General features: G+C 37.8%; 1 pseudogene; it reads right to left on the reverse strand.

The window, feature by feature from the left end:
* Positions 1-17,374: 17,374 nt before the first annotated feature.
* On the reverse strand, positions 17,375-27,076 carry LOC149214045 (receptor-like protein kinase THESEUS 1; annotated as a pseudogene).
* Between the last annotated feature and the right edge of the window lie 8 nt (positions 27,077-27,084).

Below are 27,084 nucleotides of genomic sequence, written 5' to 3' on the forward strand. Positions count from 1 at the left end.
TCCTCACGAAGCTTAAGGAAACCCATGATGAATTTTTTACTACAGGGCATACACCTAAAGATTCATAATTGGTTAGCTTGGCCCTCAATTATATTTCATATGAGTTGCAAGTATTTTTCCACAGTATCCTGGGTAGAGCAACATTACCAAATTGGGATGAGATGTGGGCAACTCTAAAACAAGAGGAGCGAAGGAGAGACTTAGTCAAGGTTAAACTTGACAGAAGTAACAGGAGTGGGCCGAATCCCAAGGAGGAGGAGGATAATACAACCCTTGCATTGAAGGGACAATAGGAGCAGTGGAGATGTAAGAAGGATGTCTCAAAGATCAAATGTTTCAGGTGTGGCGAGATGGGTCAATATGATACATAGTGTCCTCTTAGGAAGAAGGAAAAGGATGAGAAACAAGATCTGAAGGTTGCGCCCATGAAGATCGAAGAGGAGGAGTTCGCCATGACAACCGAGATAACTCTAGGAGGGAGGTGGGTTGATTTGGAGTTGTAGTTCGAAAGAGATATAGATGGGTAGGATCCTTGAGGAGTCCACCTCTAGGATCATTTCCTTACTATGGGATCCCAGATCAGAAGTAGCAGGATGGACTAGCGTCAGATGGTGCCGAGGAATGTCGGGGAGACATTTGCAGTGTCTAGGAGCGTCAGAGACTAAACAACGTAGAGCAGAGTTGGTAGCAATGAAGATGGTACAGAGTAGAGGTCAGTAGCAGTGTAGTAGATTCAGAGGGTCAGTGTAGATACTAGCAATAGTCAGGATCCAACATTCATGTAGTATCATACTGAACACAGTTAGTTCAGTAATTTTGGATTTTTTTCCGTTGCTAATAGAGTAGCAACAATAGTTTGTAGTGTAGTAGAAGTGCTATTAGAAACACAGATGCAACATTTGAGAGGGAGTTGTTGTACAGTCTAGTGTTAACAGTGGTAGTACCAGCAGCAGTACAGTTGTAGCAGCAATGCAGTAGTTGGTGGACATCATGTCAGACATCAACAACACAGAGGACGATACTTCAGAGTCAGAGTAGTATGCAGTAGCGTATATTGCTAGAGCACATTCCTTGATAAGAGGGAGTGTTGATTTAGGGTAGCATCAAATGTTCTCTAGGCCTCAAGTCTCGCAGGGAGGCTTGGGCACATGTATTCCAAAGAACCCAGAATCGTTTTGTGAAATTCCACCCAAATTTTTTTTTATTGAAATAATTAATATTTTTTAATGGGCCCCTAAGTCTAAACATAGGAAATTAATAATATTAATGGGTATTAATCTAATTGTGGGTGTAAATTCTACAAGAAAACAAGGATAAAGCTAAAATGATCTTAGGCATTAATTAGATGTTAATTTGGGTCGTTGAATGTTAATGAGAAGATTATTTAGGGAAGCTTGAGGGTCATTTGGAAAACACACTGAGAGATCAAGAGATTGAATTTTTGAAGTGAGAAGTTCACAGGAGGAAATTCTGATCTAGTAGATTTCTAGCAGTGAGGGGCAGTGAGTATCTGTAAGAAGGAAGTTTACCTGGGCCGGAGAGTAAGAGGTAGAGAGAGGGTAGAACGACATCTAGAGAGAGATCGGCTTTGGCCCACACAGAGCCAACATAGTGGCAGTGAAATCCTTAGAGGGAAATGAAATTTCTACTAAGGAAATCGTGTTTCAGTAGCCGGGAGTTAGGGTGTGAGACTGGAAGGTAGAGATTCTAGTTTTCCATCCATTAGAGGGTCCAGAGAAGGAGTAGTGTGATACCAAACAGGGGTGATGCAGTTCTACACAGAGGCTCCAGTTTAGCGTTATCAGACTTAGATTCTCCAAGTGACAGGGAGGGGGCACTTCACCATACATTTTGTCCAGTTCCTCTTTGTATCGGATTGCTAGCTGAGCATCCATGAATTGTACTCAGATTTACTACTACATAATAATAAAATCCTCAAAACTGTTGCACCAGTTTTCCCACATTGGGTTTTTTCGGGGACATTTGTCCAAAACCAATGATGTCATTGGTGTTGTATTTTATTTCTTGATTAGTATCTTGTTTTTCACATAATATATAATTAAGTGAAGGTTGTAGTGTATATGTTTTGATATTTGTCGTAGGAAACAACAAATAATTTGGTTGATTAATTTAACAAATAGAAGAAACATTATCAGTTGTTGTAGTAGGGATTTCGGTTGAGGAATTTTCAGATCACATATATCCTCAACACGTCCTCTAATATCCTGTTGGCCCTCTTTGTTTGTTCATATTTATGTGGATGATAAGTTGTATTGAAAGCTAGCTTTGTACCTAAACTTGCAAACAATGCCTTCGAAAACTTGGAAGTGAATTTCACATCCCTGTCTAACACAATCTTTTGCGGAACACCATGCAATCTCACCACATCTCTAATGAAGACCTGTGCTATATCATTTACTGAGTATGTACACTTCACTAGAATGAAGTGTGCTACCTTTGTCAGCGTGTCCACCAGAATGATGATGGAATCATGTTGCCTAGACGGAAAACCTGTGATAAAGTCCATGGAAGTGACCTGCCATTTCCACTCTGGAATCAAAATCGACTATTGTAATCCACCTAGATGCTTACACTATGACTTCACCTATTGACAATCCAAGCACCTAGCCACGAACTCGACCACATCTCTCTTCGAATTCGGCCAATAGTAAAACTTCTTCACTATTTTCAGTGTCTTTTGATAGCCTTAGTGACCTGAATATGGTTTCACATGAAACTCCCTCAATATCACCTTCTTGAGCTCACTACTAATTGGCACATATATCCTATCTCTAAACCTGACCAATCCATCTACCATGAGAGAATAGTCCACATCCTGTGCACATGTGCCTACACCTGTACCACTACTTATACTTGTACCTGTACCACTACCTATACATGTACTTGTCCTCTTCTACAATCTGTGCATATGCTTCATATACCTGACATACTGCTTAGTTTCTTGCAATATCCTATCATGTAGATTTGTCTCATATGAGCTCATAGCTACTATATGATTTACCTTTATCCACCTACTAAGAGAATCTGTAACCTTGTTCTCTTTACCTATAATATACCTGATGTCAAAATCAAACTCATTGATCATGGCCAACCATATAGCTTTCCTGACATTCATATTTGGTTTGTCAAATAGATATTACAATCCTTTGTGATCAATCATTAATACAAATTGTATGCCAAGAATATAGTGCCTCAACATATTCAATGCATGAATGATTTTTTCCGACTTAAGATCACGTGTCAGATATTTTTGCTCGTGCTCATTTAGTTTCCGTGACTCATAACATACCACTTGTACTTCCTGCATAAGGACTCCACCTAGTCCTCTCTTGCAAGCATTTTTACACACCACGAATTGTTTGTTGAGATCTACGATATTTAACACTAGAGCATGTGTCAACAATTTATTTAACTACTCAAAACGGGCTGCACATTCCTCTCTCTATTCAAACCTCTTTCCTTTCCCTTGTAATTATGTGATAGGATAAGCAATCTACGAGAAGTTCCTAATGAACCTCCTGTAATACCCTGCTAACCCCATGAAGGATCCCACATCACCCATGTTCCTAGGAGCTTCCTGCTCCATGAAATATCTTACATTTTATGGATCCACTGTTATGCCTTCCTTGGAAACCACATGTCCCAAGTAATGTACCTTAGTGTGAAAGAAACAACACTTGCTAAGATTAGCATACCACTGATGCTCTCTCATCAATATCAATACTACTGCTAAGTTTTCAGTGTTCTCTTATTCATTTTTAGAATATACCAATATATCATTAGTGAACACAATAACAAACTTGTCCAAATAAGGACACAATACACTATTAATCAAGAACATAAAATTAGTTGTAGCATTAGTCAAACCAAATGAAACTACAAAAAACTCATAATGTTTTTACTTGGTCCAGAAAGTTGTCTTGTGAATGTCCTGTTATTTAATGCGTAGCTGATGATATCCATATCTCATATCAATCTTTGAGAACATGGCTACTCCCTTCAACTGATCGAACAAAGCATCAATCCTTAGCAGCAGAAACCTATTCTTGATGACCACTTTGTTCAGCCACATGTAATCAATGCACAACTTGAGAGTACCATCCTTCTTCTTCACAAATAGTACTGGTGCACCCCATGGTGATATACTTGGCCTAATATATCCCTTGTCAAGCATTTCCTTCAACTACAACTTCAACTCTGCCAACTCTGGCGTGCACATCCTGCAAGGTTCCTTAGATGTTGGTGTTACCCCTAGTACCAACTCAATAGAAAATTCCACTTCCATGTGAGGTGGAAAATCTGAAATCTCTGTGGAAAATGAATCCTAAAACTATTGTAGAACTAGATACCTACTCAAAACATTTGCATCCTCATATTCCTTACCTTTTTCACTAGAAATATGCACTGGAAATAGCACACACCCTTTCCTGTGACTATGCTTAGCCTACGTAACTGTCACCATTCTAATTGATGTTGCTTTCTTCTTACCCTACAAGACTGTTTGTTCCCCATTGTCATCTAAGCAATCAATAGCCTTGTCATAACAATCCACCTTGTTCCTATCAAGATATAACAAATCCATACCCAACAACATATTGTATGATCCCAAAGACAATACATTCAATTGTGTTGAGGTAGGCATATCATTCAAGTCAAATGCACAAGCTCTTACCCAATGATGAACTGTCTTCTTTGTACCTGTAGCCAACTGCACTAACCAAGAATCTGCATGTACTTCCTTATTCAAACCACACTAATCCACCAAGTCATGATTAACATATCTATAATTAGATCTAGAGTCAATCAAAATAGAAACAACTTGATCACAAATCTTACCGACCATCTTGATAATAGATGCCTGGTGATCTTCATGTCTATTATCCCATCCTGCATAGATCCTAAGAATACTCTGTCCAACATCCCCATCTATCTACGCCTCTTGGGAACTGTAAATATGTCGTCTACCACCCTGATGTTGTGGATAATCTCCCCTGCAATGCTCTCCTCGACAAGTCCAAGACTATAAAGGCTTTCAACCTTCGTCCTTATCCTACTCCTCAGATCGAAGTCTCTATCCTCTGTCAGATGCATTGAACTTCTTAGATGGCATTGCATTCTCTTTATTACCTGTACCCTGAGGTATTTCTTGCTTCTTGTCCCAATTACCTTTTCTTTGCATTACCTTTCCAGTCTGTATTAGTCTCAAATCTATGCTTTGATTACTCATAACAATGCTTTAGCTTTCGGATGGACTCATCCAATGATATAGGCTCATAAAACTCAATCCTATCTTTGAATGCTATCAGAAACCCACTGATGAATCTTTGAATCTTGGCCTTCTCCTCCTTGAGGTAAGGCACATACCTCAACAACTATAGAAATTTGCTAGTGTACTCCTCATCAATCATAATACCATCTTCAACTAATAGAATTCCTTCGTCCTATCATCATAGTATCTCACTGGTAGATACTTCTTTCGGAATAGCCTCTCGAACTCACTCCAAGTCAAATTCTCCTCAGAAATATCTCTGACATTCTTTACATCTTCCCACCAAATATCTACTTTACCTTTAAGCCTGAATGTAGCTATTTGGGCCTTCATGTTCTCTAAATAGTAGTGCAATCAGAAGAACTTATTCATTCCTAGGAACCATGCTTCTACATCATATGACTTCTTCATCTCTCCATCAAATGTAGGTGGCTTTTCTTTCTTAAACTCATCCATTAAATATCCCCTTTCACTCCTCCTGTAAGGATGATAATGATGACAATCATAGTGCCTGTTAGAATCAAAACTATAATATTATTCGTGTCTATCACCTCTCCTACCAGAGTGTCCAAAAACTTGCTATATTTGATTGTGTCCTCTTTATATAACCTATACCCACCAGGATACCTACTTCCATATGCCCCATTAGATTTTTCCTCCTTTCCATGACTTATCCGAAGTGGTCCCTGTCGCTGCAATTATGACAATTTATGAAGTATTACTGCATTAACCTCTGCTTCTTTCTCCTTATTTTTGCCTTCGGACTTCTTAATGTGTCTGCCAAGTCAGAATAATTACCAACACCACGATACTCATCTGATCCATAAGGAGAATCTCATGAACTATAGTCTACCATCTTTCTATTCATCTTGATCTCTTTACTGCAATGCATCTTATGTCATCTAAACCAAATCATAAACAAACTAACGTACCTTAGCATCATTCGGGGAGGATATCTCCTGTAAGATCATCTAATCAACATAATACAGGTATAAATGTAATCATAACAACGTGTAAATAAGTATCATATAGATAAAACAACATATAAACATCATTCCAACCATAGTCCAATCATTAATGAAGGAAAATACCAATCACATAGTATGAAATCATGGATGACAACAACAACCATACCAATGTACACTTGACAACACACAAGAACTTGACATGCATAAACAATGCATAACCAATCATACACTCATGATGGCACATTCCACGATAAAACCATCAACCTTCACATGATGGCATCAATACAACCATGATCTACACCTCACAGATGCAATAAGAACATAAACCACACACATGAGTAACACATATGAAACTGACATGAATGCATGACCAACACACCATCCATCCAATCAGAGGGGTGAACCATGTTCTGATACCACTTTGTAGTATCATATATGACCCAAAGAGAGCGAAACTCGCTTTGATACCACTCTGTAACACCCTCCTCCCACATCTACCCAAGTAACTGGCCAACCGGGGTAAACATGTGACGAAGAGTTACTGTAGTATGATTCAACTCCCCATGTGTTAGTTAATGAAATGGAACTGTCATAATACAAGAACATAAACCTTCTAGACCTACTGCAGAACCCCCAAGAGCCATCCAAACCTTCCATGTTACTAGCCCCTGAGATAAGAAAACTTTTTACAGCATTAATCCCCCAATCACTCCCATGACATGGGCATGAGTACGATTGGGACCCTCCAGTTGCTCCCATATCATGGGTATTACTACGACTGGAGACTTTCCCAAGTATTTTTGTGCATGCGACTCTGAATTTTGTGATAGGTTTTTAAGCCTAGGGCTCAGGTCACTGCCCATAACTCTATGACACTTCTAGAAATGAAATATAACATCGAAATAATGATAAAAATGTAATTAATTGAACAAGAAATTGACTGGACCCCTACTAGCCATCACTAGTACAAAATGGCTAGTTAATTACCTAAAAAATGACTAAAAATTGCATATAAATGACCATTTTTCAGTCGGTGACCAATAATGGTTAATTTACAATATCTTATAACGCGACCAACTTTTAGTCATATTTAGCTTAGTCATTAATTGGTCATCTCAATTTTATCATCTAGTAGTATATTTAGTCATAAATTTTGTCATTAATTTAGTCATTGATTTAGTCATTAATTACCACAATTAATGACCAAATACACAACAAAATATACTACTACATGGTCACCCGAGAAAACCAATTAATGACCAAAGAAATATGACCAAAATGTTGGTCACATTATAAGATACTGTAAATTAGCTACTAATAGTCATATATATGTAAATTTTAGTCATCATTTGAAACCAATTAGTGACCAAAGAAATATGACTAAATTTTGATCGTGTTATAAGATACTGTAAATTAGCTACTAATAGTCGTATATATGCAAAATTTAGTCATCATTTGTAATCACAAATTTATCATTTATCTTTTTTTAGTAGTTTCATATTCATTATATAAATGATTGATTTAGTAGTTTATATTCACTTCATTTACATTCATTAATAATCATTATAAACAACTAATTTAGTCATCGTATATTCATTTTATTTGTGTTCATCATTAATCAATATAAATTACTAATTTAGTAGTTCTAGATTGATTTTATATGTTCATTATTAATCAACATAAATTAATTCGTATTATTTTGCGACTAAATTTCAAAAAAAAAAAAATGTCATACAATGTGCATGTTCGTGTAATATGAAAACGAAAAGTTACATATGTTATTTACAATACTAAATAAAATCAAATACAACTATAAATAACTTCAACCACATAAATTATATTATATGAAATGTCAAGTATTACAATATGAGTTTCCAACTAAATATTGGTTGGACTACAATTTACACATGAAATATTGTTTTATCACTTCAAAACATTATCATTGTGTTGCCAAGGCATTGCAGGTGAATTCACCAACTCTAAAGGCTTGACCATCACTCTGGATGCGGGATATTGGCTTTAAGGGTATCACTAGACAGGTTCTCTTCTCTCTCTCTTTTTTCATTTGTCGCTCCAGTGTTATTATTCTCCTTTTTCTCCAATTCTTATTTGGGTATCGTGTGTAGGAAGGGTCATACTCATGTTTTCTGCCATATTCCATAGCTCCAATAACTGCAATCAAACACAATAAAGATCAACATATCACATATCTCAATCACAACGTCTATCATTACCAACTCTTACAAGGAAAGAGTGCATATTAAATAAGTAATAGTTTAGAAGTCAAATACCGAATGTGACTAACCTGATAGCATCCAATTACCAAAAGTTAACAACTCTTACAAGGAAAAAAATACATATTAAATAAGTAAAAGTTTTGAAGTCAAATATTGAATGTAACTAACTTGATAACATCTAATTACCAAAACTTTTGAATAGCTTGGATGGAATACACATGAATGGAATTTATTTCCACTACAGCTTAGTTCATGTACACATTCACCTAATTTTCCAGAACGAAAAGACCATACCCTAACATAATCTTCACTTACAACAACAAAATATTCTCCATTTGTATCCCAGCAAACTAAGTGCACAGGCTTTGTATGCCTCTGAAATAATAAATATATTAAAGATACTAATCATTTCAAACACTTTCTTTATCTAAATTTGATAAATGTTTACAACCACTGAAGATATTTCCAGAAAATATTTAAAAAATTAGAATATATAGGCATCACATGTGGAAACTGCAGATACCTTAAGTAAACCAATTTCAGCAAAACTAAGAGAATCAACAAACTCATAACCTTCATCCAATATTGCTTAGAAGTTTAGTGTGGATAAAAAAACATTGAATGTGAATGCAATATAACACAAAACATACCTGTAAAGAATGCAAATTGTGCTCAGCCTCAACATCAAAAATTGATACAACATTTTCTGCAGTGGCTGCAAGAAGTCTGCCGACTCCTATTTGAAATCACACTTGACTCATACTACCCTGTGAAGTAAGTGAAATCAAGAATAAGTCTTTCATAATTTAATGTGTACAACATCTTATCTAGCATAGTGCATTCATCACGATTAATTACATAGTTAAAAAGCTTATACTTTATAAATTGTCCACCTTAAAAGTTCTTGTGCAAATGTGTTGATTAACACTACAATAACGCATTTCATTTTCTCCATCACAAGAGTAGAGCAAATCATTGTTTCGATGGAAATCAAGAGACATAACAATTCCTAAATGACTAGTAAATGTTCTTAATGAATAGCTTGGTTGTAACAAATAACAATATGTTAGAATGATTTGACCTATCAAACACAAGATTTCGAAGCCACCACTCTTTAAGACAAAATTCCCATTGAGTAAATGCTTGGATGAAATCAACTTATAACGACAATCCTACACCCAAACTATTATAAAAAATTGAAAAAAATAAAATAATAAATAAATCAATCAATCAAATGCTTGCATGTGCCAAGAAGGTACCAAAGCAGCCCAATCAATGAAAGTAGTAGCATGTGCTAGATGGCTATCATCTAGAAACTAGTGTACTTAGACAAAAGAAATGCTAAGATTTGGAGGAAAACAAAATTATAAGCCCATTATGTCACAAAAATAAAAGACAAAATGAAAAATCCAAGCATCATTTAGGGAAAGGATGAATTGTTCATCTTCAAAGTTTAAGAGGACAATAGTATTAGAAAGTTGCAACAATATATCAATTATGCTGCTAAGATCTCAAGCAAACCTATCATGCAGGTCCCTTGATCATTAGAAATATGCAACAATATATAAAATGTGTTGCTAATATCTTAAGAAAACCTATCTTGCAAGTCGCTCAATGGGCATTATTTGAGAGGGGATAATTGAACCATCTTTTAATTTTTAAAGGAAAAACAATACTTGACATCCAATTACCAAAAGTTTTGGATAGATTTGATGAAAGACACATGAATGGAATTTATTTTCAATGCAGCTCAGTTCATGCACACATTCACCTTCTTTTCCAGAACGAAAAGACCATACCCTAACAAAATATTCTCTTACAACGTCAAAATATTCTCCACTTGTGTCCCAACAAACTAAGTGCACGGGTTTTGTATGCCTTAGAAATAATAAATATATTAAAGATACTAATCATTTTCAAGCCTTTCTTTATCTAAATCTGATCAATGTTTACAACTACTAAAGATATTTCCAGAACATATTTAAAAAATTAGAATATATAGGCATCACATGTGGAAACTGCAGATACTCTATGTAAACCAATTTAATCAACAAACTCAGAATCTTCATCCAATATTACTTAGAATTTTGGTGTGCATAACAAAATACTGAATGTGAATGCAAGATAACACAAAACATACATGTAAAGAATGCAAATTGTGCTCAGTCTCAACATCAAAAACTGATACAAGATTTTTTGCAGCTACTACAAGAAGTTTGCCAACACCTGTTTGAAATCGCACTTGACTCATACCACCTTGTGAAGTAAGAAGTCTATAGTGGTTGCAAGAAGTCTACCAACTCCTATTTTCTGCAGGGGTTGCAAGAAGTCTACCAACTCCTATTTGAAAATGCACTTGACTCATACCACCTTGTGAAGTAAGTAAAATCAAGAATAAGTCTTGCAGAATTTAATGTGTACAATGTTTCATCTAGCATAGTGCATTCATCGCGATTAATTACACAGAGCTAAAAAAACATATACTTTATAAATTGTCCACCTTAAAAGTTCTTGTGCAAATGGCATGATTAACACTACAATAACACATTTCATTTTCTCCATCACAAGGGCAGAGCATATCATTGTTTGGATGGAAATCAAGAGACATACCAGTTCGTAAATGACCAATAAATGTTCTCAATGAATAGCTTGGCTTTAACAAATAACAATATGTTAGAATGATTTGACATGTCTAATACAAAAAAGGTTTTAGGCTAATGGAAGAAAGATGAAAAATAGATGAAAACTAAACATAATTAATGGTATCTCACTTGAACCTTTTGGTGTTAGATCATTGATGGCAGCATGTGGTGGTTTGATCGAGTGAATCGACAATTGATGAATCGACATTGTTAGCCTCAGCATTGCATCTCAGATTTGGATCATGTAATTGCTTGGATCAGCATTATTGGTAAGTTTTATAGGTGGTTATAGTTTGTTAGTTTTGGGCCTAATTAGTTTATGGCTAGGGCGTATAGAACTAACTACTCTCCATCTGGGCAAAGCTCTTTCTGTGGGTTGGCTTGCTGGTACTGCACTTGCTTTGCTCTTTTTCATAGTTGGCTGGAATCGATGGCTTGGGAATGAATATTTGCAACCATGGGAAGGGGAAAAAATATGTGCTACGATGAGGTAGGTGACACAATGAGGTAACACAAATGAATATATGCCACTAGGTAAGCGATAACATCTCACTTCACCCATTGGTCCACCAGATGAAAGAGATTAAACCTTGTTGTTTACATATAAGCATATAAATTGATCCATGCCCAACTTATTTACCCATCCTAGTAGGTCAATTATCATAGTAGACATTACCACCCACCTATAGAGCCAGCAGAACAACTAGCAACATCACCACAGCCAATAGTTAGCCCAGTAGCCAGAGCCAGCAAGTAACTAGCCCGCTTTAGGCCAATAATATTATATTAAACTATAGGATCTTAACTTCACGTTGAATCAGTGAAGTAGTTAGCAGAGTGTGGTTCAGAGTGACTAAATAATGCCTATTGCAAAGATTTATGGCGAGTGCTAAAGTCCTTATCGAGGAGAACACCTCTCGAATAGTATCCTAGCTACCGCTCGTCGATGTGCTCATCATTCTCGCTACCACTCGATAATGGAAGTACATCTTCACTTTCCTTCCATGTGCAGTGATTGGGGGGAACCCTTCACCACTTACCTCTCTTGAAATGGAACTTGTTACAACGGAAAAGGTAAACCTCAACCTCGTACCTCAGTTGAGTCCCCTCCAGGCCATACAGATGCGATCTCTGCTTCTTCGCTTTGGTACCCTTCAACACCAATAGCAATTCTTGTGAGCTACCTCACCTAATACTTTACAGGGAATAACCTTGTACTGGAGATTTTTATTGGCTTTAGGAACCCGACCTATCATCCTCAAGCAATATAACCCCCCACCCAACACGCTACTCTCAACTTCACTTGGTGCCTCAACGCTTGGTCTTAGTCATCCTTTTAGGCCCTTGCCACTAGAGGAGAGATTACCTAAAGTGATAGAATAGGTCACTTAGGTTACATATAGAACATTAAGTAAATATGTCTGTAGAAATGTAGAAAATTAAGAGGAAATTATTCCAACATTAAAGACCAAAACGAGCATTCAAGATCTTTGAGGATTGACTGGCTGGTTTAGCTAGTGCAATAAACAACCTTCATTCAGCATGCCCTCGAAATAATTTATTGTGCCTTCACCTTCCCTGAGGATTCACCAACTATGAGAAAATTGGACTTCTTGTTGCATCTTCTGATTCTTGATCGCTTCCCTTTTCACTAGCCTTATCAATTATAATGTTATCAAAAGTCTCTGTTTCAGTGAAGTGAAGAAGTTGTGCACTTTGATTAGTGTTATTCTCAACTGGATCATTAGCATGACATTTTGGAGGATCTAAATCCAAAACACAGGTGTACAACCTCAGATGTGTGCTTCTAATGATGAAACATTTTAAAAGCTTCTCACTTCAATTTGGAAAATATTATTGATGCAAAGCATATTCCAAACATCAACCAAGACAAAAAATTGTTCCATAATGAAAATTTTGATAAGATTATCCAAAATTGCAGGTGTTCACTCCTGCAAAACAAGAAGTGAGATTCCAATTCAACATGTAGCAGCAATGGAAATGGAAAAAGTAGTATAATTTCATAAAGGTACCTCAAATATTTCATGTCTTATGACTCTAGGTGCCAGCAAGATCAATTAAAAAACAAGAACCACCTGAGAAAAAACAAATCAATAGTCAAGTAGTCAAAAATAAATATGATCCATCTCCAGCTCAATTATGTCAATCATGTACCATAGCCTAGGAAATGTCAGTGAAAGTGCCCAAGATTTTGTTCTTGCACCAAAAAAAAATTATGCCAAGGAGTTAGGACCAAAGGCCCATGCCAGAATCCCAGTGCAACCATGAAAACATGCCAGCATGCCTAGAAGTGCCATCACACAGCCTAGTAATACCACACAAATGCCACTATTGGTGATCAAGTCTAACTAGGTCAACATCAGATCCATGCCAAAGCCATTGATCAACTTGGACTAAGTCAAGACCTGCTATAGCAGACCTAAAAACAAGGAGCGAGGCACCAGTCAACCTCAGATACAATGCCCAAGGCCAACCTTACATGCAATTCCTAGGGCCAACCATTACGATCCACCTTTAATTATTTCGTTACAACATTAATCAATGATCACTTGAATTGTATAAATATGTATCATATCACCATTGCTCTCTTAGCAATCTCTTTAGCAGTTAGCTATAGCGTATCTTTCCTGGCATCTCTCATCACAAGGATCTGGTCGTTGCTTGATTTTATTCCTTTGAACTAGCAATAGTACTGTACAAATTTGAGCTACATCTTGTCACTAGGGGAATGCTCATTATGGGATGTTCATGATTCTCTCTAGTTTACCCTCTAACACTCAACTTTCTAAATATTTCTGCATTATCCTCTGATTTATTGTTTATGTTGTGCAAAATTATCTAATTAAGTTGTTTATTGAGATTACTACATTATACACTATTATTTCATTGTGCACACAACAGATGCGCTACTCTCTAACAATTCTCTAGTTCATTATATTACCATGTGAAGCTTTATTCCTTGCCTAAGCACTTTTAGCCACTTCTGCAAATCTAACGATTTTGCATAGGACTATGATCTTCTCAAATGCAAAGTTCCCTCTCTTCCTTCAAGGGCTCAATTGCTGCTAAAGCTTGATCATATTATCAAAGCTCAAAAAAGTCTCTGACAAGTACAATCATCTTTGGACCACAGTAGCAATTTCTGAAGCAACAATGGTGATTTGCATTGAATGTCCACATGGATGATATCCAAGTACAAGAAGCACAAATTCAATCCTACTCTCCACACTCCACACAATCTTCAGTGGTAGGAAATCTCAAACCCAACAGTCCTATCATTGTCAATGATGCCTGCATGAAGAAATGTATGAGCAATTTCCCAAATTCTTGACAGAGTTCAACTGTCGATAATAATTGCTACATCTGTGAACACTGGATCTGATCTATTGGTGAACGTACTACCTTAAAATTTCAAGTGAAAATCAACATCTTGTAGTTTGAAGTCAAGATCAATGTTGAAGCATTGGATGGATGGTTGCAGAAGGTCAATACCTTATTTGCAGTCAACCACTTCAGTGACACAAACAAGATTGCCTTTGCTACATTCAAACAAACAACAACCACATTTGGTTGGTGGGAGTCTCACAACAAATAGTGCACATACAATTCTCTTTGTCACAACAAGGCTCAGTATACCCAATGGAAACCATTGCACCATTGCAATGACTAGTCTACACAAGACTAAATAAACAAGTTCCATGATGTAATGGCTTATTTGGACAGCTAAGAGACCAAATGCAATCAAATCCCCAAGTATTGGAGCTGATCACATCACTACTTTTAAATCAAGCTCAATTACTTCAATAAGAACTCTCGTGGGATGCATATTGTTTTCCGGCAAAGAAAAAAGAACAATTTTGTGCTAAGAACAGTGGTAAGAGACCACCCAGTAACCAACACAAAAAAGGAATACAATAGCAGGTGCAATCTTGTGCTAAAGAATCAATCACACAATTATGATAAGTTGAACAAGGACACCAACCACAACCAATCAAAACCAAGGATCACACTACAATCAATGCCAACAATAGCAAAGTCAATGATGGACTCAGATGATGAGTGTCATGCATGCAAAACCCTTCTAGCACAAATTCAACCAAATTGTCCAACACAAGACAAAGGAAAGCATGTTGTCATAAGCATGAATCTTCCAATGTCTTAGTTCTCATTACACCAAGAGGTGCATTCTACAACCCAGTATACAGTAGATGTGTCTCATGGGCTATGCTAACATCATCATACATTGCCCATAAATCATTTTCAAAAATAAAAAAAAAACTCTACTGAAAGGGCTAGTACCCAGAATTCCTCTTTCCTAATAGAAGTGATGCATCATTTGAGTTCCCTTTATAAACTAATAAATAAACATTCTAGATCCATCTTACGCAGGGTCTAGAAAAAGTCGAGAGGAATCAAATCCCTCAAGATGCAAACCTTTATTCAAGTTTTTTCACCTCGAGTTATTTGATCACTCATGGTGTTTGATAGATTTAGGGTTAGGAACAATTTTATTGGTTACATAAACAAGTCCAGGGACAACCAATCTCACTAACATAGAGGAAGAAAAATAGTGCTTGTTCCACTCCTAATTTTCACTACATAAACATGCTCTGCAATCCACCATGGAATCATGGATAATGGATGTTTAAAGATTATGATTTATATGGCCACTTTCAAGTGACTCAACCTAGTGACAACACTGCACCCTCAATCGTACACCACTGGTTTGTTGAATCTGTGTAAGGAACTATTGATGACATAGTAATGCATATATTAGTGTAACATCAAGGCATGCAAGGATAAAGTCCCCTATGATGTGACCCCACTGGATATCTATGATTTGTTGCATGGAAAACTCTTTGTGTCAAAGCACCCTGGAAGGTACAAGTTGTGACCTCAAAGCATCATCCTAAACATTGTGAATCAACTCTACAGAGATCCCAAGGTAATCTCAAATGTTGAAGTATCTTTAATTTCTGCTAAACAATGATGCAAGTTAAGTTGTCATTTGCAAAAGTTCAACTTGTTGATTATCTTCCCACAAGTCACACAAAGACCATGGCACAGACCCAACTGTCCTTTGTCACATAATCTATGTAGTAGAAGCAGCACAATGTGACTTTAGAGGAATACACTAACAAGGACCCTATCAGTGTTCTTCTAGAATAACAGGTCCCACATTCAGTTGATATATCCCTAGAGCTCCATTTCCAAATTGACCAATATATTGCAAATGCATCATAGAAAACATGAAGATCAAGTGCCAAATCTAGGCACAGATACAGAAAGGATACATCATCTTGAGCAGTTCACCCTATAGAAGCCCCATTGTGCTCATGGCACAGAAAGACAATCCATGGTTCCTTTGCATGATCATTGCACCTTGAAGAAAATCAAAGTAAAGAACTGTTATTCTACTGCACACATTACCTTTGGGGTTTGCTCGAGAAACACAAATTACTTCACCAAAATTGATCTAAAGTTTGGGCATCATTAGGCTCTGGTTGACCTTCAGATGTTTGGAAAACTACATTCAAGGAAAACTATGGTCTATATGAATAGTTGGCAACGACATTCATCATGGGTTACCTCAATGACAATATTCAACAAAACATGGGATGAGCACCTACAACATATTGTGAAAATCTCATAAACTCTGTGACAACTCAAACTCCACCAATTTGGGAAAATGTTTCTTCTCAATAAAGGGAATTCACTACCTTGGATACATTGTTGAGGAAACAAGAGTTTGCATCAACCCAGAGAAGATATAGATCAATCAAAACCCGCCCCAACCACCATTCTTAAGCCACAATTTTTCTTGGCATGGGAAAACTTCTACGATAAATTCATCTTGGTTGCCTTTCGTGTCACCTTTTCCAAACCAAATTTTGAGTAGCATCAAACATAGTTCTCAAGTGGAATCAAATATAATAGTAAGAATTAGAAGAACTCAAAGACAAATTGTGCTCCACGCCCAATTTTATACCTCCCTGATCTACAACAGCCATTTGAAACCCAAATAATTTGCTTCTAAGCATGCAATGGGAACAATTTTAATCTATTTTAGTCATCCCATTACATAGCACTAAAAAACATTCAATGATGTTGCCACAATTGTTAATCTTATGATTGTGATTCTATTGAATTCTATAGTCTATCACCAAATGGAAGGATTGCATACTGGGTAAGGAGACAATTCTTCACTCTAATGGATCATTCAAAGGCATACTCCAAGTTCCATAGCACATCCCCCATAACAGGCATATCAATACCTTGCTCGGAAAAAAACTTCTCTGCTGTCTCTGCAAACTTTCACAAGGAGCCATGATTTATTGTATCCACAAGATGAGGATCAATGATATGGTCAAGCATTCCTCTTTTCTGCCAATGCATTTCCCACTCTGCAATGTTGACTTGCTCTCTTGGAAGAGCAAGATTTATTGCAGGCCTTGCAAAGAAAACCTCCATGAGCACCACACCAAAAGAATATACATCTCAGTGAGTCGCTACCTTCATAAATACTTGAGATCAAGGTATCCAAAATTGTCTTTCACAGCAGTGCTCACATGTGTCTGGTCTAATGTATGTCTAGTTTTGACAGACCAAAACTTGCCACCTTAGCAAGAAGATTCTCATCCAGCAAAATATTTGTTGTCTTCACATCATGGTGAATAATCCCCTGTGTTGCCCCAGTATGAAGGTAATGGAGGCCTCTTTCCACCCCTATACATATTTCAAGCCTCTATTTCTAGGACAGAGATGGAATATTTGTCCCATGCAAATGACTCCTCAGAGGCCCATTGGCCATGTATTCATAAACCAAAATCATTTCACAATGTTCCTCTCAGTATCCAATCAGAGAAATAAGATGGCGATGTCGAACTTTAGACAACATATCAATTTTTGTTTGGAATTTTGTGAGACCTTGCTCATATCTAGGATTATCTCATTGAACCGTGGTAAGATACCACCCAGTAACCAAAATAGAAAAGGAATATAGCAACAGGTGAAATTCTGTGCTAAAGAATCAATCACACAATTATGATAAGTTGCACAAGGCCAACAACCACAACCAATCAAAACCAAGGATCACACTGCAATCAATGCCAACAATAGCAAAAGTAATCTAGTAAATGGTGTTCATTCTAAAGTCAGGAATGGACTCTGTTATCACAAAACTAGACCCTGATAGGCTGCTAATCAGGAAGACTTTGAGTAACTATTTCAAACCAAAATTTTGGCTGAGGCTTAGCCTCCTCAACCTGAGAGGGCTCTCTCACTAGGTTAAAGATTTTAGTTTAAAGATTAGATGGCTAACTCTATGGAAAAAACAAGTGAAAAAAGTATAAATGGTTGAACACAATCAATAAACATCCATTGGGCTATGGAGTCAGAGTATGTTTTTAGTACAACAGCAGATTAGCTTACATGGAAGTCAGGGCATAGAGAGTTTTAATCTATCAGCAAAACAGAGACATAATATAGGAAACACAGTTTATAAACACATGAAGGAAGTTAGAGAATTATCAATGAATTCTAAGTAACATGTGTTCATACCACTGCAAGTGAGAAAATGAGGAAAGCCATGAGAAAATCAAACACATAAAACCCTCTCTGAATCCTGAGTAGTAAGGCCAAACTAATGTATTAACATCAAACATGCAGTCTTCTACAATAACATAATATGCTTGTTTCTTTGAAAATTGCCAACCCTTGAGGCATTCCACTTCTTGTCTTATATAGAGTTCATTAAAATCTTGGATTCCTTCCTCCAACATGAGGGGAACTCGAATTTTCTTAACTTGACACCTATTCATACCTAAACAGGCTATTAATTACAAGTGGTAGTTAACTAACAATCCTATAATCCTAATACAATTAGGAGTACAACTCATTATTATGATAGTAACAACCTAGACTTATGAAGTAAATTCAATCTTTGACAGCTTCTTCTCCTTAACTTCAACTTTGGTGATGACTATAACCTCCATGCTAGCCTTCAATCACTCCTCCTTTAACTGTCTTGAAATTTAGGAAAATGTCTCCTGCTATGCAGCCTTGGTCTTCAATGGTGTTCCTCGAAACTTCTGCTGGTCAAAATATCCCTTTTCATCATATAACATATGTTGAACTAGCCATGGAAACCTATCCTTACACTTGTGAAAAATCAAAACTCCTTAAAGTTGCCTGAAGAAAGTCAAACTAGGTGCGCTACGAAATGAACTGTTATTTTTGTAGCACAAGGCTTATTTCTTGCATATATTCTTCATCCCTTGAATTTTTCTTTACTCAGGATTGAAACCTTTTCAAATGATCTCCTTACACCTTTGCAGCAACATTCTTCTCCAGAAATAACCCCTTCATCCCTTTGAATATTAACCAAAAAGAACAAAATTGCACCTACAGCAGTTTCGTAGCACGCTACGAAACTGCTGTGCATTACATGTCACCTACAGCAGTTTCGTAGCGCGCTACGAAACTGCTGTGTGAGTCAAATTACATAGTTTTTTCCAAAAACTTTCCTCCTTAGGATTCTTCTCAGCTATTCCCTTATGCCAATATGCCACATATACTTGAGCTTACCCATCCATAAAACAACTTCAAAAAGTAATGTCCTAGCTTCAATCAAAATTGTGTTAAGGTTTCATCACTTACTACCTTATTCATTTGTGCTGAGGCTGACCTCCAGACTTGTTCAACTGAATCTCTAGGTCTTCAATTTGTCTTTTCATCACCCTGATATTAGTTCTTAATCTGTCATTGATCCATCTGATATACCTTGCTTCCTTAATTGTAGGGACAGTCCAGGTGAAGTATTGAGCATCTCTGCTAACTACTTCTGGTTTTGAAGCTTCTCTTTCTTCCCATATGGCCTTCATTCTTTTGAAATTGGCTTTTCAATTGCATCTTTCCTTGCCCTTTTCTTAAGTTGTGCAATCTCCAGATTGGCAAGCTTTAATTTCTTTTTGACTTCCTCATAGTCATTTTCTTCTTCTTGAGTATCAATTGCTCTGTTTTTGTCATCTTTGTGCATGAGTGATGGTTGCACTACTGGAACTACGAGCTCTTCATGAAACCATAATATCTCCCCTATCTCACTTACCTCCAACTCTATCTCCTGTAACCTTTTTGACTTCCTAGTCATAGGCCTTCTGGGCTTAAAAACAAATTATGAAACCTGATCATCAAATTGTAGCTTTTTAGAGGATTTCATCTTTTTTGACTTGCCCTCACCTAATTCAGTGAAGTCTACTTGGACCAGAGGGGATTCCTTAATTTCAATTGCCTGGAGAAGATCATTCAAATTTCCCTTTGAGGCTGGGCTTTCATTGGTGACCACTGTTTTTCCCTTTTCTTTGGCTATTTGGCTTCTAGTTACCCTTCTCTGGACTGTTCTTGTGCTGCTTTCTTCATCTGAGCTTTCTTCTTTTGTGACTGCTAAGGAGTATCTTAAACAATCAATGGTGTCATTGGCTCCTTAACTTGCTTTCTAGCCTTTAGTTTCACAAACCTGCTAGACTTTTCTTTTGCATGGTGACTAATCACTGGTGACGATATTTCTTTAGCCCTAGGGCTAAGTCCTGTTTCAGCTCTAAAACCAGACATGAAAAGAAATGTAGACCACTCTCTATCTACCTTCTGAAGTTCATGCAAGACCATTAATTTAATTAAGCCATGATGGAACAAGGATGTTTCACATGCCTCTTTCTTCAACTGTATTTTATCAGACATCTTGCCTAAACTCCGAAACAGAAAGAAAGGTAAATCTAGAGATATTATGCTAGTGAAATGCAAAAGGAGTTTGAAATGGTAAGAATACACCTTGTGGTATCTTCCTTCACAGGTGAAATACCTTTGTATGCATGAGAGTAAGTTGGCAAATGCATCTTTGACATAACCCCTTGGAACTGCTTTAGTCAAATCTGTCTACAAACTCTGGTTTCAGGAATATCTTGCAGGGTGCCATTTCAAACTTGAAATTCTTAAACCATTTTTCTTGACCTCTAGGAATTTCTGTGACTAAAGATATCACTTCAGGAGAAACTGGCAATTCTAACACCCCAATCTTTGTATGTAAGCCTGTGAAGTTGAGAGCAAATTCCTTAGTCACCTGGCTATGTCCTCCTTGTAGTTTCTCACAAAACCTCCAACAACCTACTTTTTTGAAGGCTTCTTCAACTGCTTTATCCTTTGTAAGAGCATCTAAGCCTTCAGGCTTAGTTCTCAAACATCAGCCTGACTTGTGATTCTTTCTTTCCTCCGACATATCTCCTTTGAAATCCCCGTAGATAGAACAACCTGGAAGAAAATGCCTTGCTTAATTCAAGAGCTGCCTCGCTTGAAATTTGTGGAAGAAATCTTGTCTCTGATCACCCTAGGTTTATTTGCTTCGAATTTAAGAACAACAGGAAGTGTCTCATGCATGAATATGAGCAAGACAAACACAAATATGACCAGGATCAACTAACCCTTTCCTTTTTTGAAATTTGAAATGACTGCGGACAAATGACCCCTAACGAATCTAATGATTGATATGAATGGTTGCATGTAAGTGGTAAGGTTCATGGACTGACACCTGATGATGAAAATATAACGGATTATGGTGGATTTGATAGTTAGACAAGATTTAACACAAATCCCCGATTTCATAGCGCATCCAGTGCAAATTCAGGGTTTTGCGCTACGAAAACACCTAACTACGAATCCCCGATTTCGTAGTGCAGGTAGTGTAATTTCAGGACTTTGCGCTACGAAAACACCTAGAGAGTTTTGTAGTGTGTTCAAAGTTTGAAATGACTAGACACATGAAACTTTAAGCATGACATGGGATTCACAGATATAGAAGCCCTGTTGTGCTCATGGCACAAAAAGACAATACATGGTGCCTTTGCATGATCATTGCACCTTGAAGAAAATCAAAGTAAAGAGTTGTTATTCCATTGCACACATTACCTTTGGGGTTTGCCGAGAATCACAATGTACTTCACCAAAATTGATCTAAAGTTTGGGTATCATTAGGCTCTAGTTGACCCTCAGATGTTTGGAAAACTACATTCAAGGAAAATGATGGTTTATATGAATAGTTGGAAACAAAATTCATCATGGGTTACCTCAATGAAAATCTTCAACAAAACATGGGATGAGCACCTTCAACATATTGTGCAAATCTCATAAACTCTGTGGCAACTCAAACTCCACCAATTTGGAAAAATGTTTCTTCTCAATAAAGGGAATTCACTGATTTATCATTAAGTTTCAAAACGTTGGATCCTAAAAAAAAATGGCAGCTGAGTGCAGAGGAGAAGTTTCTCTAAAGAATCATGGCGGCACAACTTCATTCCTCTATGAGGGTGGTGGACTTGGCTCGTGGTACCATCGGTCAAGGAAACCGTTTTGCAGCTTTGGAACGGTGCTGAAAGAAAGTCAAGTGCCTGGATCTGGAATAGAACAAGGCGTTTTGGTTCAAACCCTAGCGCAGGAAGAGGAGGGAAATCCTGTGGAGTGAGGAGAGTATTCTGGGGAATGAGGGGAGTCCTCCTCAAGGAGATCGAGGGTGTGTTCAGAGGATACAGATGGGTCGGTGGAGGCAAGAAATGACCACAATGGAAGCGTCTAGCCGGAGCCCTTCCTAGAGGCGTTGGCCCAAGCGGTAGCACCCGAGGCTGCAAGACGTGTTGGCGCGCTTGCTGTTGGGCCTGTAGTTGTGAATGTATTTCAAGAGAAAACCCCTCCCTATCCTCGCCATGGTACCCAGCCAGATCTGCCTGTAGAAACACATGCATTTCAGATCCAAGTTAATCTCTCGGGAAAAACGACTATACAATGGGTACGTGCAACAGATCTCGTGCAGGATCTTTTGCAAAAACTCGAATGTTGGCTAGGGATCCCCTCTTCTTACCTCAGATTGCTATATAAGGGTAAGCAACTTATGAATCCCCTTCCTCTCTCCTCTTACAACATTCATAAGGATGCTTCTATTGTGGCTACCTTTCGTTTAAGAGGTGGTTCCTTTAGGCAGACCTCCTCTACCCCTTCTTTCTCTTATAAAGATGCAGTCCGCAAAGACGCTACCCAACCACAGCCCTCTGCGAAAGCAGCCCAACCATCTGGGGCTCCAAAGCCATTTTTGGTAGACAAATCAGAGGAAATTCCTTCCATCAATCTCTCTCATCCTGGGATTGACGATCGCTATCAGTTTTTTGTAGAATCCGCACTCATATGCAGATTTAATGGGCTCTGGCCTCACACATAAGATCTATACCAATGGATCCATACCAATTGGACTAAAAAAAGAGAGATCTACTTATGTTCAAAAGGATTCTTCATTGTGGTTTTTGACTTAAATGAAGATTACCAGAAGGCCTTAACGAGAGGCCCTTGGTTTTGGGGCTCGGCAAGGCTTTTTCTCACCCCTTGGTTTCCAGACTTCGACCCTTCTACAGCTATCATCACCAAGATTCCCATTTGGGTCAGGCTCCCGAATCTTCCGATGCATCTATGACATATCTCTGTCTTCTTAGCCATTGTAGACACTTTAGGATGCTACTTGGCTGTAGATTCTTCACAAAAGGAAAATGGACTCTACACCTACGGTAGAATTTGTGCAGAAATAGATATTAGCAAAGGACTGCCAGATTAGATTAATCTCAGGTTTGGAGATTTCCACTCGACTCAAACCTTGGATTACGAGAATACAGCCTTTCGTTGCCGACATTGTCATCAAACGGGGCACCTCCAGAGTTCCTGTACCTAGTTCCTCGACAAAAAGAAGAATCTGAATCGCAAACCAAAATCCAAAAGCTGGAATCCATGTGTGCCTCCCCCTCCTATGGACGATACAGATTCCTCTAGTTCGGATGAGGAGGAAATTGTAGCAAATGGGTAGAATGTTGAGATTCCACTGGACGCTCCCTTGGTCGATCCGACAATCCCCTCTGCCCCTTAGATCTCTCAGAAACGTTCTCATTTATCTTTGTCCTCAGACTTTGATAAGGATATTCCGCCGCCAGGGCAGAATAGTCTACAAATTGTTACGGCTTAGCCAAACTCCTCTGGATGGGTCAAAGTAAGCAAGAAAAAAGGGAAAAAATGTCGTGTGGTAGTAACTGCCCTCTCAGGGTAGTTCTCTCTCCTTAGTTCTAGCTTTTTGTATTCCAGTGTTTTCTATGGCCCTTTCCTTATTTGTCTCTATGGAGTGAGGTGGATATCCTTTCACCTTCGGCTCCCTTTCTTTTCTGCTTCACTTGCATGCAAGCTTGATTGTACTATACTTTTCTAATCTTAATAGAATTAGTCTTTATTCAGAAAAAAAAAATAAAGGGAATTCACTACCTTGGATACATTGTTGAGGAAACAAGAGTTCACATCAACCCAGAGAAGATATAGATCAATCACAGATTCACAACCTACTCCAACCAACATTCTTAAGCCACACAAATTTCTTGGCATGGGCAAACTTCTACGATAAATTCACCTTGGTCGCCTTTCATGTCACCTTTTCCAAACCAAATTTTGAGTAGCATCAAACATAGTTCTCAAATGGAATCAAATATAACAATAAGCATTTGAAGAAATCAAAGACAAATTGTGCTCCACGCCCAATTTTATACCTACCTGATCTACAACAACCATTTGAAACCCAAATAATTGCTTCTAAGCATGCATTGGGAACAATTCTAATATAGTTTAGTCACCCCATTACATAGCACTCAAAAACCTTCAATGATGTTGCCCACAATTGTTAATCTTATGACTGTGATTCTATTGAATTCTATAGTCTATCACCAAATGGAAGGATTGCATACTGGGTAAGGAGACAATTCTTCACTCTAACAGATCATTCAAAGGCATACTCCAAGTTTCATAGCACATCCCCCATAACAGGCCTATCAATACCTTGCTCTACCAAACACTTAGTTGTTGTCTCTCCAAACTTTCGCAAGGAGCCATGATTTATTGTATCCACAAGATGAGGATCAATGATCTGGTCAAGCATTCCTCTTTTCTGCCAGTGCATTTCCCACTCTACCATGTTGAATTTCTCTTGGAAGAGCAGGATTTATCGCAGGCCTTGCATAGAAAACCTCCATGAGCACCACATGAAAAGAATAGACAACAAACTTCTCAGTGAGTTGCTGCCTTTGGAAATACTCGAGATCAAGGTATCCAAAACTGCCTTTCACAACAGTGCTCACATGTGTCTGGTCTAATGTATGTCTAGTTTTTGACAGACCAAAACTTGCCACCTTAGCAAGAAGATTCTCATCCAGAAAAATATTTTTTGTCTTCACATCATGGTGAATAATCCCCTATGCTGCCCCAGTATGAAGGCAATGGAGGCCTCTTTCCACCCCTATACTTATTTCAAGCCTCTATTTCTAGGATAGAGATGGAAGATCCATCCCATGCAAGTGACTCCTCAGAGGCCCATTGGCCATGTATTCATAAACCAAAATAATTTCCAAGCATTCCTCGCAGTATCCAATCAGAGAAACAAGATGGCAGTGTTGAAATTTAGACAATATCTCAATTCCTGTTTGGAATTCTGTGAGACCTTGTTCAGATCTGGGATAATCTTGTTGAACTGCAACTTTGGTCCCATCTTCTAGTTCACCTTTATAAACTTCACAAAAAATTCCCATGCCGAATATAAAATTTTCATCAAAGTTGTTGGTGGATTATTGTATCTCTACAAATGTAAAGAACTGGCCCATACTTGAAGGTGCAGATGAAACATAGCTACCAGTACCACTCTTGTGGGAACCTGGGGAAACTTTGTTGGCCATAGTTTCTGAATTCCCACCATGCAAAGGAAGAGGCAACCAGGTTGGAGGGGAGTTATTTCACTTCGATTTTGGGTGGATATACATGCAATACCTTGTTGCTAGTAGTCTTAATGCAGCAAAAGCTCCAACAATTGATCCAATAATAGGTCCCATATTCCCATTTTTTCCTTTGGAGTTCATAGGACTATTGCCATGAATAGGATAGGGCCCATCTAGACTTCCAACAGGACTGTTTATCTTCATTATTTCCAACCCATTTAGTATAGCATTAACATTGGTATTAACATATAGAGGACTTGTTGGACCAACTTGGATCTGGACCAGCTTCGCCCCAACTAAAGTGTTGGCAACAAAGTCTCGATAAAAAGACACATCCAACCCCCTTGCCTTGCTAGACATATCAAAGTCCGCTAATGCAGATTAACCATTGATATAGGCATTGCAAATCAACAGATATATAGCTCAGCTACCAATATCACAGAAATGCATCTAAACAAAATATGTGAGAATAGAGTCCACACTAAAAGTCCAAGAAATGTTGAAATTTTGGGTTTACAGTACTAGATGCACTCACAACCATTTCCTGTGTTGTTGCATAGACCATGTTAGGAGAAATAACGTCACTAACAAGAGCATTATATTTGATGAAGCTAGGATTAATAAAAGCACTCTTAGCAGTAGTTTTTATCTTCAAATACTTCTGAATAGTCTCCCAAACTCTTCATAAAGTATCATTCCTAGAATCGATCTTAGTTCCTCCCATATTAATCGTATAGACTGTCTCCAGAGCTATGCTAGAGAGTGCATAGCCATCCACAAGAGGCTGAATAGACAGAGCCCTCGTTGGTATCTACTATCAACCCATCAGGGGCCGAGACAACCTCAATGGCATTGACAAATGCCAGAGACCTTTTCCTTTGCCATCATTCTTCCATCTTGCAGTAACATGGCAACCCTAGAACTAGGTGTGGAGATCCATGAAGAAATAAATAGAAATGGGTTTCTGTATGATGTGGTTGTAGAAAATGCCCTCATAGACATGTATGCAAAATGTGGAAGTATATGGAAGGCACGTGAATTGTTTAACAAAATGCTTCAACAAAATGTTGTCTCACAGACAACCATGCATGTAGGATA

The sequence above is a fragment of the Pinus tabuliformis genome, chromosome 1_1 (assembly GCF_031772625.1).
Source record: "Pinus tabuliformis cultivar Carrire ecotype Pingquan chromosome 1_1, CPIR1, whole genome shotgun sequence".
Taxonomy (NCBI): domain Eukaryota; kingdom Viridiplantae; phylum Streptophyta; class Pinopsida; order Pinales; family Pinaceae; genus Pinus; species Pinus tabuliformis.